The sequence below is a fragment of the Euprymna scolopes genome, chromosome 8 (assembly GCF_053919585.1).
Source record: "Euprymna scolopes isolate OS-2025 chromosome 8, ASM5391958v1, whole genome shotgun sequence".
Taxonomy (NCBI): domain Eukaryota; kingdom Metazoa; phylum Mollusca; class Cephalopoda; order Sepiida; family Sepiolidae; genus Euprymna; species Euprymna scolopes.
The window spans coordinates 14,428,658-14,445,514 of record NC_136489.1 but is presented as its reverse complement, the minus strand read 5'-3'; the positions used below and the strand labels follow the sequence as shown (position 1 = coordinate 14,445,514).

The window sequence follows — 16,857 nt, the reverse complement described above, 5'->3', positions numbered from 1 at the left end:
AAGCGTGGGACGCACGACAAATGGCGCAATTAGAGAGCACAACTAGTTCGCCATCATTTATTCCATTCGACGCTCAATATTCATACTGACAACCTCTAAAGACGTCACTTGTCTTACATTGGCTTTTAAAATTTATTTACGCTGCCTTTTATGTGACAATATATATATATATATATATATATATATATATATATATATATACATATATATGTATGTAATTTTACATATATATATATATGAGTGTGTATAAATATGCATATATATATATATATATATACATATATATATATATGTATGTATATATATGATTTATCCCCGCTCCATTTTATGTAAGCTTTATATATATATATATATATATATATATATATATATATATATATATATATGTATGTATTATGTATATATATACATATATATGCGCGAATGTGTGTATAAATAAGTGTGTATGTGCATATATGTACGTATATATATATATGTAAGTGTGTATAAATATGCAGATATATAGGCATATATGCGTTTATGAAAAATGTGTACATGTATAGACACACACACATATATATGTATGTGTATGTACGTATGTTTATTTTATTTTTTCTCCGTTTTAATTTTTCGTATTATTCTCGAGTTTTAAATGAGATAATTTAGTTTCAATTATCTATCTCTATGTTTTCGTTTGAGAGGTGAGCGAATCATTATGGCCTTTTTTCTAACCGTTTTGGAGACATGTCGTTTCATTGGTTAGAGAAGATAGGTCAGTCGATCGGTCGGCCTGTTTGTCTGCCACACTTACACATTTATTATTTTAGGAATGAAAAATTATATTTGATAAATTCATTTTATTGTAAACTAGCTTAAGTACTCGTCAGCGCTGAGTTTCTAAAACCTTTGTTTTGCGCTTCAACGCTACTTTTTTACGTGTTAATAAAGTTAATTGTAATTATCTACCAGCAGGGAGACTGGACATTGCTCGGAGTTTAATTAGAGTCAATGAATCTGTCATCCTACTTTATTTTTATTCATTGAAATCGGATAGATCGCCCATTTTTCAGTCAAATGCCTGCTCTAGTTGGAGACCCACCGCAGTGCACTCGGAAGAGGTTTTACATGCCTCTCCGCAATTACTTAATACGCAATAATACACTGTAGTCTGCATTGTTCTGAAAAGAACCTACTGTGGATTTTATAAAATCATTTTTATACATTGGCTTAAATGAAAGCTTAAAATGCAAAAGTCAAATACCATGGTGCAATGACGTTCTAAATAGAAACACTCATTCCGAACAAACTCCTATCAAATCAGAGAATCTACTGCCGACCTTTCTGCTACTTCGGTAATAAACTTTTTCAAATCAGCACTTGTGATTTGAAAACAATACCGCCTGATCCTTCCTTCATCGGATTATATTCAATTATTGATTATCAAGATTTTAAGAAGCATTTCGATACAAAATCTACCTAAGAACACTGCCAGGCACATACAGTTCATTAGTGTAAATTTTAACAAATTATCCCAGTCGCTTATAAGTAAATTTTAGTGGCTGCTTTATTCTTTATGATAAATACATATTATTGTTTGGAGGTACAAAACTTTAAATAAAATTTGCAGAATTTTTCGAGAGCTCTTTCGGCTTCGGGAAACAATCGATAGCAAGCAAAACAATATTATTGGCGAAATTACAGAGCACTACGTGGAATTCGGATACGTCAAGAATCAAGATTATAAATATAATTATGCCAAGAATTAAGAATATAACATATATAATTATTCTTCATACCTACAGTCACTAGTGTTTCATGCTTATGTAATATTATTAATAATAATATGTGTAGTAGTGACAATTTCTGACGGTCTTGAGATCCGAACCTAGTAACGATGCCAAATTTTACTCTATTTGCTAAGCATTTGCTTCAGGGCAACCAAAACAATGACCCCGGTAATGAAAAGAATGGGGAACTATTAAGCTAGTTGATAGCCTTGTGGATATTATTTCGCAGATAATGCTTATTTCTAGGTAAATGCATACAGATGTATACACACACACACACTCACACACACACATATATATATATATATATATATATATATATATATATATATATATATATATATATATAGTTTGTATTGTTGTAATGTTCTCTTTTTGCATGTAGTATGCCATTGAGCGGCCGGATGCGTGAGGACATTTACAAATATACAATTACACAGATTGATACGGTTTAGCAAACGGGGCACATAACAGTTTATATATAGTTGTTTTACAAAAAGACGAACATCTTTGTCTGGTTAAACATTAGCCAAATGGGCACATATCTTTTTGAATAGTTCCTTAACGTGCTGTACTGAAACTGGAGACAATTTTCCTCCAAAGAAACTCATAAAGATCAAATCACTTTATAAGTATCATATTTTGTTGTTTGTGACTTTACTCCGAGTTTTTCTCTCTTATTTACAGCTTCGCTGGTTGGTCCATAGATAATCCCCCAGACCCAATCCAAATTTTTTTCCTAGCCAACAACTCTGTGATTCCTCTCACTTTTTTTATCTGCTAGCCAACTGACTGCCAAAATTGTTTCTGTGACTATATTACAACCGCCACTTCTTTCTTAGCTAACTGACGTCACAGATCAATCTTACCACTTTTTTGTTAAAAAGTATAAAGGCATTTCTTTGTTATATATTTTTTGTTGTTCTGCTTAAACCAAGCTCTCTACCTACACTACATGTATAAACCTTGTAACATGTCAGTCATTGTTTTATTACAATGAAACTATCATTGTTTTATTTTTCCCACATTCCGTTTTGCTAATTAAACATTCTCTGAATATTTCTTATTTAATTATTGGATTTTTTTAGGTGAGTAATTTGTATATCTTATTTATTTATTTGCGGACTATTGTCCTCATCTTTACAGTTGTTGTTTCACGACGTTTCGACTAATTATTCCTCTGACCTTCGTCCGGTGGTTAATTGCTGCGGGATCGACAGATTCAGCATTCCTACCCTGTTGCGGTTAACTGTTTGTTCTCTCTCGTGAGTGATCAAGCAATTAAATAAAACAAAATAATATCTGTTCTACATACATAGAGGTATTTATAGTCATCTCTTATAGTGTTTCTCTTGGCCACTCTCATCTGTGGCCGTGATCGTCTTTTTAAAGTTAGACAGAATAAAATTTTATTCATGAATGACAAACGGGACTTTACTGCGATGTCATTGTTTATTTAGAGAGAAATCTTATTTAATCAAACGTATTATTTATTTTTAAGCTTAATAAATACCTTTGAAACTGGGCGAGGCACGAGCAGTTTCGAGATGACATTCAGCTTAGATTCTACATCATTTGCGTGCCCCATTCATTTAAATGTCAATGAGATAATGATCTAGGAACTTTTCGCCTTCGCTCGAAAACGAAACGTCATTGGATATCTTGATATCGTTCAGCCCTTGATTTTTTAGCTCATTCGGCGTGTTAACCCTGTTTCGTCTTACCCTGAGAACCAACGATTTTACAGATCCCGATTATCTAGTACAAATCAAAATTCACACTAACAACCTAAATCGCTACTTACAGGCGTTGGGTCCTAATATATAAAACGTTTGTAATGGAATATTTCTGGATCTGCCACGATTTAACTGTCCAGTAACATAACCATCGCTAAACCAGTATCGTATAGACAGGTCTTATTTCAAATGTGCGCAATATCATTCCCGTCTGGAAATTTATATATTTTCATTTGAGAGATTAACTGATCGTTATGGCTATTTGTCCAATCGTTTTAGAAACAGGTCGTAACATTTTTGAGTAGATCAGGCTGTCGGTTGTACATATTTTTTATATTATGATATGATATTATGATATCATGATATGATATTATGATATAATATTTTAATAGCCTATGATATGAAAATTGTGATTTTATGATATGTGGCAAAATCAGAGTCACAGATCACTGCTCGCTGTCACCAAAGTTAAGTAACGTTGAGCCTGGGCAATAAAGATGAGTGACTATTTGGCGCTGTATGTAGGGGGACCTCACCACCTACCTGTAAGAACTTGCAAAAATCTAACGTTGTAATCTTCCCTGACCGGGATATTCATACATTTGTAAATTTAATATTCCCATGATACTTCCAAATTCGGAGGAAGCTGGTTTAAGCCGTCTAGAAATAACCTCACAAACACTACACACACATAACGTACTATTCCCGACTTGCCTTTTCTACATTTTTTTCACATAAGTGACGTCACTATTCTCTTTCTTACTGTATCATTATTTTCATTACATGTGCTCGACTGAGCTCCAATCTCCTTTTCTTATCTGTAAAACTTATAAAGCAAAACACTTCTAGCTTCGATAACTGTAGAATACTCTTTGGTACTCTGTGTACTGAAAACGAAAGGGAACTAAAATTAACAAAGTTGAGGATAACGTGTGCTGTTTGTCGCAAAACGACGACACCTCCCTGCAAGAAATACAACAACCTTACGTTATCCTCTGATCATATTTACATTTGACTGTGATAGCGTGTGCATTTAATATTGCCTTTACATATCCGTCATTAAAAGCGTCCATTTTATAAAGACTTCTAATTGTAAACTACCTCAAATACCCGTCATAGCCTGGTCTTCAAACTTTTTTACCGCGTAGGTGAACATTTAAATATAGGTTGTTTTATTAAATTAAAATTGCAATAAACAATGTTAGGTAAACCATAATGATCTGTATTGGTTAAGAAATAACTGCAACGCAATCGCAAACAAAAAATACATATTCAACCAAAAAGAAATTGAAGGAGTTCGAACCCTAACTATCCTTACAACAGAAATAGTTATTTTTAAATATTGTTTATATTTTGGGGTTGTTGTTTTTCCACCTTACTATAATAAGATAACAGTCCACAACAAAATACATAACTAATGAAGTCTCATCTCAGATAATTAAAAAAAACAAAACATTTTTATTTAAAATACCATTTGGTACGTTCACGACAATGAAAAACCAGACAGGAACACAGAAGTTAAGTCACAAAACCATAAAATCCAATCATGATCGTCCTTCGGGACCCGTGGTGAAGTGGATAAATGCGCTGGATCTCTGCGATTCCAGGGTAGCATTGTCCGGAGATAGCAGTTTCAATCTTACCCAAGCAGGTAAGAGGATTTTCTTGCCAAGACATGGTTAGACGACATATATAAAAGACAATAATTACTGACGATAAAGCTACAAGACTCAGCATTTCTATCCCGGCGCAATTAATCCCGTACAGAAGACCAGATGATGAGTTGGATGAAACGTGGTTAAACAACATAACCAATGAGTATAAGGATTACAATCCATAAAATAGTACTTACACGAATAGAGTTCCTCAGTGATACATAGGTTAGATATTCGGAGTTTAATCGCTTAGTGGGTAGAATTGCTGAATGCATTCATAAAAACATTTTCTTAATTTTAATTTGTTTCATATTTTTATGTCATACGTGCGTAAACTTTAAGAGAATTTTAATGAAAAAAAGTAAAAAATCTGTAAAAAAAAGAGAGCGAATCTGTTTGCACTTTACACTCGTGTGACATTTTTGACAGGAAAACTTTAATATAGAATAGATGAATGCAAGTAATGAGGTCGTACAAGATGGTTTACGCATGCAGATTTGAAGCATCAAAAACAAGAAAAATGCCAATAATTTAAGGAAATGGTTGAAATTAAAATCTGATTAATGCCATCTTCTAGAAACCATTTTCACATGAGCAGGAAGATATATTGTCAATTAGATGTAATTAATTCCGGAAAAGAATCATACACTCATTATATATATATATATATATATATATATATATATATATATATATATATATATATGTATATATATATATTAATATATATTTATAAATATTTATATATATATTATATATACTATTTATATATATATTATATATATATTGATATATATTTATAAATATTTATATATATTATATATACTATTTATATATATTATATATATTAATATATATTTATAAATATTTATATATATATATTATATACTATTAATATATTATATAGTTTATATATATATATATATATATATATATGTTATAGCCCTGTTAGAAAAAACGCCCAAATAAAGTAAAATGCACTGAAAAACATGCAATCGGTGTAGCCGACAAACGATTCAGGTTGATCCGCCGTATGTCGACTGATATCTATTCGCTTGCCAACATAATACGAAATGTGACACAAGGTCGTTTTTAATGTGGGAGAAAAACAGCTCTCCCAATATTTTTTTTTTTTACCTTCAAGAAAAACGTTTCATTACCATCATCTCTTGTATTAATAGCGAGAATTTAATAAAACAATTGATTTTTTTGCGTTGGTAGACTTCACTACAGGTAATTAAGGGTCAATCAATCTCACCTAGGGCACCGATTGTAATAGTCCAGCAGAAAGGAGCGATCGTATCCCAGTGGATTTCGCTAGAGTTTTTAACCTGATTAACTGACTATTTTGTAAAGACGCCGGGTAAAACGGTCCGGCAATTCAGTTTGAGTGCTATTAATTTGATGCACGTAATATCTTTGAGTGACGTTGACCCACGGTAAATAATGTTCCCATACTGGAAAAATATAGAGTTGATGCTTGTTGCAGTATAGCTGAAGTTTACGTATCCGGTGAAAAATCGCATATACATATACAACTGTGTCTGTTGGCGAGGGTGTCATCAGTTATATATAGAGAGAGTACTCTGCCTGATTTGTGGTCAGAGGCTGTTTACATTAGGGGAGAGCTACTTTTGTTCGGTCTACAATAGTATTGGATTACTTGTGCCTCCTTTATGCTTTTCGTGGCCTAGAACCATAATAGTTTCCTTTAATATGTTTTAAAGGCATGGGCGTCTGTTGTGTTTTTTTAAATTTCATTTTGCAAAAATTCTTGATTGGCGGGTTCCATAATTTAAATCCATGAATCCGGTTAGAGTCAGGTAGGATACTGGCATTACTTAATACATTTGCTTTTAATATTTTTGTCTTTCCCAATAATGTGCTCTTCACTAAAACTTTACATTGGAAATTAATTTGCTTACATTAACAGCGTTGGTTGTTTTGCGTGTTCTTTGCGTTTCGGTTTTTAGTCGCGTGCAAGCGACTCTATAAGTCACTCCGTCGGTCCGTCGAACGGTCGGTCGGTCTGTCGGTCGGTCTGTCAGTAACATTTTTGTGTTTGGCCTTTTTGGTTAAAATAAAGGTCTGTTGTTAACAGATGCTGTTCTTAGAGTTTCTTGGCTTTTTGACCAAGATCAAAGTGTAGTATCTGTTCCGGCAGATACTGCAAGCTATGACTAGCTATGACTAGCAAAGACCAGATGTGGGGCAACCCCACATGCCTGACCTTTAACCAGCTCCCATTTCCCACCTCTCGGGAGCTGGTCCCCTTTCTCCCTTCCCCTCCCTTCACTCCTCACATTAAAAATTGGCTTTGTGCCTAATTTGCTCGGTGGGGGAGCAAATAAATACCATCTGTTCCGGCAGATACTGCAAGCAAAGACCATATGTGGGGGCGCCCCCACAGATAAGACATTGGAAAATGTAGGGGAAACCCTTCATAACAATTGTCACTATCCAGCTCCCCTACTCCCCTGGGAGTTGGTCCCCATTCCCCCTTCACTCCTCACATTAAAAATCAGTCGTGTGCCTAATTTGCTAGGTGGGGGAGAAAATAAAACCAACCCCACATATAAGACCTTGGTCAATGTAGAGGAAACTCTTCATACCAATTGTCACTATCCAGTTCCCCTACTCCCCGGGGAGTTGGTCCCCATTTTCTCTTCACTCCTCACATTAAAAATCGGGCCTGTGCCTAATTTGATCGGTGGGGGAGCAAATAAATTCTCTTTTCTTGGCCTTTTGGTCAAGATCAAAGTGTAGTATCTGTTCCGGCAGATGCTGCACTTAAGATAATTTGTACCAGTCAATGGAGGGGAAACCCTCTATACTGGGACAATTATTATTTTTGATAACCAGAGTGCCCCCTTTTTGGGGAGCTGGTTTTTACCTCACATTAAAAACGGCCTTGTGCCTAATTTGCTCAGTGGGGGAGCAAATAAATACCATCTGTTCCGGCAGATGCTGCACTTAAGATAATTTGTACCAGTCAATGGAGGGGAAACCCTCTATACTGGGACAATCATTATTTTTGGTAACCAGAGTGCCCCCTTTTTGCCTACTTTTAGGGGAGCTGGTTTTTACCTCACATTAAAAACGGCCTTGTGCCTAATTTGCTCAGTGGGGGAGCAAATAAACACCATCTGTCCGACAGATACTGCAAGCAAAGACCATATATGGGGTTCCCCCCACATATAAGACCTTGGTCAATGTAGGGGCAACTATTTATACCAATTGTCACTATCCAGCTCCCCTACTCCCCGGGGAGTTGGTCCCCAATTCTCCTTCACTCCTCACATTAAAAATCGGCCTAGTGCCTAATTTGCTCGGTGGGAGAGCAAATAAATACCATTTTCTTTGGCCTTTTGGCCAAGATCAAAGTGTAGTATCTGTTCTTACTACATGCTGTACTTATTGTGATATAAAGTGGGGATCACTTTTCTGTATTAATTTAATGTAAAATGATCATCCACTTTACAACCAGTCAGTATCAAAGCCATTAAACTCATTCTCCAGATCATTCAAGTTGTTTTTGAAGGATTCCAGTTAGTTTTAAGCATTAAAGTCATTCTTAAGGTCATTCAATTCATCTTTAAGTACATCATTCTAAGTCATTTACTTTTTATTTATTCATGTCATTTAAGCCATTTTCGGTCATTTTAGTTTATCTTTAAGAATTTCATGTCAATCCTACATTCACGCATTTATTAATTACACAAGAACAAGCGACTAATGGCTATCGTCCTTGTTTTCTTCAATTTCGTTCAGGTATTTAAATTTGCTATCGAAAGGTCTGAACTCGAATCGAGTTACATATTTATTTCAAGAATTTTTACAGTTATATATTTTTATAACTTTCCTTCGTTATTTTCCGTATTCGCCAAACACATTCCGGTTTTGTATTTACTTTTATTTCTTCATTATTTATTTGTTTTCCTATTTTTTTATTTTACATATTCAACATTTTCTTAATAAATATGAACAGTCTTTAACGCAATGCAAATTACCACATCGATTACACAGAGGCAGGATTTTTCTTTCTTCAATTTTTTTTAGCTATATCGATATGTGTATCATTCGTCCCTTACTTGTGTTGTTTTTTTAATTTTTTTCTGTCTGCTATTGTTTTATATCCGCGACTCCAGCTTCGATATCCATCGAATCCTTTTTTTAATAATTTCTATTTGCTGGCAGTACTTCTGTTAACTTTTGTAAGGTTAGGTTTGCTGCATTTTATAAATTTTGTTAGGCCACGCATCCTAATTTCTGCATATCAACCAAAAGTCAGTCGTTGTGAAAATACTAAACATTTTAAAGTGTCTGCACTGACGTCTGTCTGCATGAATCTGTCACAATATTTATTTAATATGGCTGCGTATTCTTCTGCAAATTCATGGAATAAAGAAACTTTGGGAATAAATAGTTCTATAAGAAGGTCCACCGTCTCGGCGACAGTTGATTCTGACGGTTTTCCTGGTAAAATAAAATCCACGAACTTGTTATGCTCGTCAGTCACTAGTTTCCATAATATTAAATGAACCTTTTTCTGGTCAGACCACATTTTGCAGTTGATATTAAAAACATATTCATCCAGGCGAGAATAAGCTTAAAATGATTGACCTTGTTTAAGTCCGTAACAGAAATTGTAAATTGCATTCCATATTTGATCTTGTGGATTTTTTTTTTTTTTTACAAAGTGATCACCACTTATCAAGGCCCGGAAGCCACTCAGGGATAAGGGTTATTGCAAGTACATTACGTTAGTGTGCAGATTTGATGAAGTGTTTACTTAAGGGGGCGGTTCATTAGAAATTTGTAAATATTGGACTTGAAGACATCCAAGTTGTAGTCCGGTGGGAAGCAGGCAGACGGAACAGAGTTCCATAGACGTGCAGTTCTAAGAAAGAAGCTTTGTTCATGGAATCCACGTTTTGATTTAGGCACAGATAAAGAGTGGGGGAAATTTTGCACAGTGGATTCGGCTAGACGGGTGTTTTTCGTGAAAGATTGGCGAGGGGGGACCAGGGATTGGAGTTCAGACGAGCACCTGCCATCGAAATAACGTTAAACAAGGATAGGCTCGCAACGTTTCTTCTGTGGGAGAGAGGCTGAAGGGTAGAGAAAAGGGCATCCCCCACTAAGCCACGAAGTCTATTTTGTACTCTGTCAAGGCAGGATAGGCTGTTTTTTGCAGCTCCTGCCCAGATATGGCAACAGTATTCCATCCTTGGACGTACTTGGCTTTTATATAGATAGAGAATTGTATCAGTAGTGAGATATCTTCTGGAGCAGTAGAAGGATCCGACTATCTTTCCAGCGACCTTGACAACAGACTTGATGTACGTGTTCCATTTCAGATCAGGAGTAAAGATCAAACCCAGAAGCTTGTCAAAACACGGGGCCTCACCCAGACGAGAGCCATCCATCACAATTGATGCCAGATGGGGATCAGAGCGTTGATGATGTAAGGATAGGAGTTTGGTTTTGGATGCAAATGCGGTAGTATTATCGATGGACATATTATTTTTTACGATTTGAGGAAGTAGCTATTTTCATGTGCTATTGCTATTTATCTTGCTGGGTTTCTCACCGTATTAGTATTTCTTTTGTAGTTCTTGTGTTTTACCTTAGCGTTTCTGGTGTTCAACTAATTATTGTTGTCTTTCTCCTGAGCGTTTTTGTAGTTCAATTTGCAGTTTTAATCATTTTTCCAATGTACTTTGTAAGGGATCAAGTTTTATATAATGGTAAAAAACTGAATATACATAAATTTAACAAGAATGTATTTAGATTAACCTTATCGTCGAACAAAACAATGTGTTCAGATTAACACGTTTCGCAGACAACTGCGGCAAAAATAACAGTATTTCGTTTCCTTCAGTGATTTTGAAAACGAACTTTTTAAAAGGGACTTTGAAGTTCCATGGACAAAATATATTTTTTCAAAAAGAATGTTTTTTTTCATAGACGAATATATATATATATATATATATATATATATATATATATATATATACAAATATATATATGTAAATATATATATAAATATAAATATATATAAAATATTAATATATAAAATATAAATATATAAATATAAATATATATATAAATATATATATATATATATAAATATATATAAAGATGTTTTAAGATATTAAGATGTTTAAAATTCAGCGTTATTTCAAGCGGTTAATGGTAGCCGAATGGATTAGGTCTCCGCTAATCGAGCCAGAGATGTCTCGTGATACGGGTTCGAATCGTTCGACTGGTAGTAATCGTGACACCCTGCACTGAAGATTCCCGAAAGGATGAAACACTAGTGTCGGTAGGTATTTAATTATTATAGTAAAAAATAATTATAAATATATATATATATATATATATATATATGCGTATATAAATATGTATATAATGTAATAAATATATATATATCCACAGAAATAGTCAAGTTTCTTTCAAAGCAATCAAAGATAGGAAAACTGTAGATCGTGACGAAAAAAGCCTGAAAACCGTATTTACTTGGGGGGGCGTAAAAACAATTAAGCTGACATATATTTTTAATGACGTGAGAAAAAAAAACACGTATAATTCTTATTCTCTTTCTTTTTATTTATGGATGCGCCAAGATGTATTAAAAGAAAAATATGAAAATATTTGTACTTATCTGTCCATGTACTTCATTGCTTTTTGGGAGTTCATTTTTTCTCTTCTGATTCGTGTTTTCTGACTAACTGATTAGTTTAATCCAGCTTTCCGTCGTGAGTTCTTTTGAATACTTGATGTTATTTAAAATTCGAGTGACCTTCGTGGGTTCGAAATTTGGCGTCGTCACTGTTATAGCCCTGTAAAAAAGGTACAAAAAACAGCATGCAAATGGTGAATTGATCACCGTAATCAGCAAACGATCTAGGTTAGTCCACTAGATATCAACTGACATCTTACGTGTGTATGGCTTAGTCTTCCGGTATTAATTGAAATTGGTATAGTTTATTAATAGGAAACATATATAGTCTTCGAAATTTTTATAACCTTAAAAACTTGTATATTTTCTTAATATAATATTTAGTCCTTCGTTAAAAAAAATTTTGTCAGTAAGTTATTTAATCCACTGCAATCATCAAATTAACTTTCACGATCTCACAATATCATCGAATCAGCGTTCTCGAATAATCGAATTAGCTTTCTTGAATCACCAGTTTATTTTTGCTCCATATTATATATATATATATATATATATATATATATAACTACTTCATTTACTCACATAAAATTAATGTACGAAAGTATAGATTTATGCGTAAACTTTAAGTGTTTACTTCAAAAATGCTCAATACGAAGGTAGAGCTAGTTAGTAATTTATAAAATATATATGGCGATTAAGCTACACTGAATATTCGGCGTTTCATCCACTCTAGGATTCCTCAGGCTTATGCGCGAATTCTGTGGTTGTTTATCGTTTTTATATGGTCCTCTTTTGTTGAGGATTTAGTTAGCCAATCAGCTTTCTAGTATCCACCGCGCCCCTTCCTATCAGCCAATGGGCATGCATTTTATCGAACAAAGGATCTGTTTAAAAACTACGTTAGTGGTTTAAGGCAGACATTATCTTTTTTTTTTGTAAGTTTATATATAAATATACATATGTGTACATACATATATGCACATATATATACATATGTATACATATATATACATATATATATACATACATATATGTGTGATCGTTTATGTATATTCATGTTTATTTAATTTATTTATTTGTTTATTTTCTATTGTTTTGTTAGTTTTAAAACTATTTTGTATCGCTATCCTAGAGTAAATTTTATTTTGTGAACGCAGTTATTTGCTATTTCTCTTCTACAGTTTAATAGATGTTGGGTTTCTTTAAAGTACAGGATAGCAATTTTTTAATGAAGGCATAATTTACATGGGTCGTCTAAATGCCTACACGTCGTAGCTTGTCTTATTATTTTCCATTCGACTACCGGCGACTGTTCGCTTTCTTTGAGTTCCCAGTATTTATTCGCTAGTGTTGTTTTTATACGGTGTTTTTTTTTATTGTTGAATGCACTTTTGTAGTCATAGTATCGGGTTTTGGAATCTAAGGAAGTCATGCCTACGTAATATTTCTTGTTATTCGGGTTATCTTTCGCAAATATTTTTGCCTGATAAACTACGCTTTTTGTTAGACATTTATTTTGAACTAAGCAAAGTGTGCAGTGTCTACAGTTGCATTTATCTTGTTCGTTATTAGTATTTTTATTTATGGCATGGTTGTTCTTGTCCGGGGTTGGTTTATTATTATTATTATTATTATTATTATTATTATTATTATTATTATTATTATTATTATTATTATTATTATTATTATTATTATTATTTCTTCTAGTGTTAGTTTTATTTTTGTCATGGTGTCTACTTTTTTATTGTTTATTTTTTGTTGTTTACATTGTTTTTATTTAGTATTTTTTATTATGTGCTTTAATTTAGAGATAATAATTAAAGCACATAATAACAAAATACTAAATAAAGACAATAGAAATTACAACAAAATAAACAATAAAAAAGTAGACGCCATGACAAAAATAAATCTGACACTAGCAGAAATAATAATATACTAGAAAGCTGATTGGCTAACTAAATCCGAAACAGAACAGGACCATATAAAAACGATAAACAAATACAGAATTCGCGCATAAGCCTGAGGAATCCAAGAGTGGATTAAACGCTTAATATTCAGTGTAGCTTAATCGCGATATATATTTTAGAAAAATTACTATATATATATATATATATATATATATATATATATATATATATATATATATATATATATATATACAGAATGTCTTAAGAGACACTGAATGATGTTGAGCTTAAATAGATTCTTTTATTTGATGACATTTTTCTGTAATTTAAACACAAACTGAAAAAGACTGTAAAAAATGTACAATCCAAAAAATCTTTATTGATGAGAGAAAGGCACTTTTAATGTTGCCTATTTTCAGCTTCACATATTTGTGCTCTTTCCAAAACATTATTCATGAAAGATTTCACAATCTCTTGATTGCAAGTTATTCTGCAATCTGTCATGAATAATGTTTTTCAAAGAGTACAAATATGGGAAGCTGAAAAAAAAAGCAACATTTAAATGACATTATTTTTCATAAATAAAAACTTTAATAAAGAATGTCCCCATATCTATGCCAAATTTTGTAAAGATTACAGAAAGATGTAAAAAAGAATCTATTTCAGTTCAAAACTCTTACGTGACTTTCTAGACAGTGTATATATATATATATATATATATATATATATATATATATATATATATATATATATATATAGTAATTTATAAAATATATATGGCGACTTAGCTACACTGAATATTCTGCGTTTCATCCACTGTAGGATTCGTCAGGCTTATGCGCGAATTTTGTGGTTGCTTCTTGTTTTTATATATGTTGAGGATTTCTAGTTAGCCAATCAGCTTTCTAGTATCCACCGCGCCCCCTCCTATCAGCCAATGGGCATGCATTTTATCGAACAAAGGATCTGTTTTAGAACTAGATTAGTGGTTTAAGGTAGATCTTTTCCCTCTTTTTATATATATGAATATACCTATGTGTACAGACACACACATGCACACACATATACATATATATATACATATATGTGTGATCGTTTATGTATATTCATGTTTATTTAATTTATTTATTTGTTTGTTTTCTATTGTTATTGTTAGTTTTAAAACTATTTTGTATCGCTATCCTAGAGTGAGTTTTATTTTGTGAACACAGTTGTTTACTATTTCTCGTCCAACAAAGTCAAACGAAGAAAACTTTAAGAAAATCATACGCAAAGAAATGAAAAAATTAGGCCTAAAAGCGGACGTTTTTAGAAGAGGGTAGTAGAGATAAAAAGTCATGTTTTTATCTGAAATGATTATTTTAACGAGAAGAAGTATTCAGCTCAGATAGTTCCGGGTTACTATGTCAAAAAAGGTCAGAGTGAAGTCATAAAATTACAAAAGTTTTTATAATTGGTGCTCAGACTACACGAAGAACTGGTCTGTGCAGGAGGAATTGTTGTCTGACAAAGAAGGGAACGTCATCAATGAACCCTTGGTGGACAGAGACAGAATATGTTTCCCACCGATGCACATCATGCTAAGTTTAATCAAGCAGTTCACCAAGGCCCTAGACAAGGATGGTGGTTGCTTCATTTATTTGTGTCGGGCATTTCTGGGATTGACCATGGAGAAGTTGGAAGCTGCATATTTGGCTGTCCTAAAATCTGGTTGCTCATTAGACATCCAGAGTTCGAGTCATCAATGAACAAAGTGGAACTGGAGGCCTGGAAGGCATATTTACTTGTAGTGAAAAACTTTATTGGCAACAATAAGGTAGGAAACAGCGCAGAAGTTTTCAGCAACCAACAAGCTATCTGATTTCAGAAACCTGGGTTGCAACATAAGAACCAAAGTGCACTACCTATTTTCAAATATGTACCAGTTTTCGGAGAACCTAGCATCAATGGGCGACGATCAGGGAGAGAGATTTTATCATAACCTGAAAAAGATGAAGATCAGGTATCTGGGTCGTTATGTCGCAAGGGTGATAGCGGACTACTAATCGAATCCGAACAGATAAATCCGGGTAACTGAATATTCTAGGAGCTCGAAAAACAGAACACTAAACCCTTAAGGTTGAACAATGACGAAGCGCCATAAAATGTGCATGTACTTACCTTTATCAGTGGTCACCACTCAGTTTATTAGGAAATCAATAAATGTTGGCAAAACATTTTTCTTTTAAAAACATATTTAGTTTGGTATGTGTTGACAGCTTATAATACTATAAACATTTTATCAATTTTATTACAATATCTGATTTCTTTACAAAGAAAATTAGATAAAGAAGAACGGAGGCTATTTCCTGATGCAGCTTTTAAAAATTACCCTAAATCAGGTATAGAAATCTGGACAGCATGTAAAAGTAAATAATTGTTGCCTAGTGTTATTTTTGTACCTCCAGATACGTGTTTCGAACTAATGTTCTCTTCATTGTAGGAGATAAAAATTGCTGCCAGTCGGGTGACTCGAACCTAATCATATATAACCTTTAACTTCGCTGGCTGAATCACCCTTAACTTCCAATCTTTCATAAATAAGCACGAGAAGTAAAAGAAATTAAGAATGTAAATATATGGGGGGTGACATGGTTAATGGGAACCAGTGTGCAAAGTGATTGTGACTTTCAAAAATAACTCAGTTCTAAAAACTGGTGAATATTTTAGCATGCAGGTAAAATATACAAGAAAAGGATGTAGTGAAACAAACGTTAACACGGCTTTAGTAAAAAAGAAAAATACTACCTATATAGATATATGCATACAATTCTTTATAACTTAGCTGATGAGTTTTAGTTTATCTACAACAATAAAATATACAGTTATATACGTAAACGTATACAAATGTCTATCAATAGATTTGCACATTGTTTTTATTCCAGTTTTATTTCCATCATAAATTAATGATTTAATTTTCAGGATTATTTTGATCTCCGTGTAATTTTCTTCCGGTAATATTTTTCATATAAGTAATTACAAAAAAAATGATTTGTTGAATTTATTGAATTTTTTGGAGCAGAATAATTCCCTTTTCCATGAATGGGAAGAGATGAAGCGAAAATTATT

At 33.1% G+C, this 16,857-nt stretch overlaps 2 pseudogenes; both read left to right on the top strand.

Moving 5' to 3' along the window:
• The first annotated feature begins 7,886 nt into the window (after positions 1–7,886).
• LOC145284272 (U2 spliceosomal RNA) lies at positions 7,887–8,033 on the top strand (annotated as a pseudogene).
• Positions 8,034–8,508: 475 nt separating this feature from the next.
• Positions 8,509–8,634, top strand: LOC145284199 (U2 spliceosomal RNA; annotated as a pseudogene).
• The last annotated feature ends 8,223 nt before the right edge of the window (positions 8,635–16,857 follow it).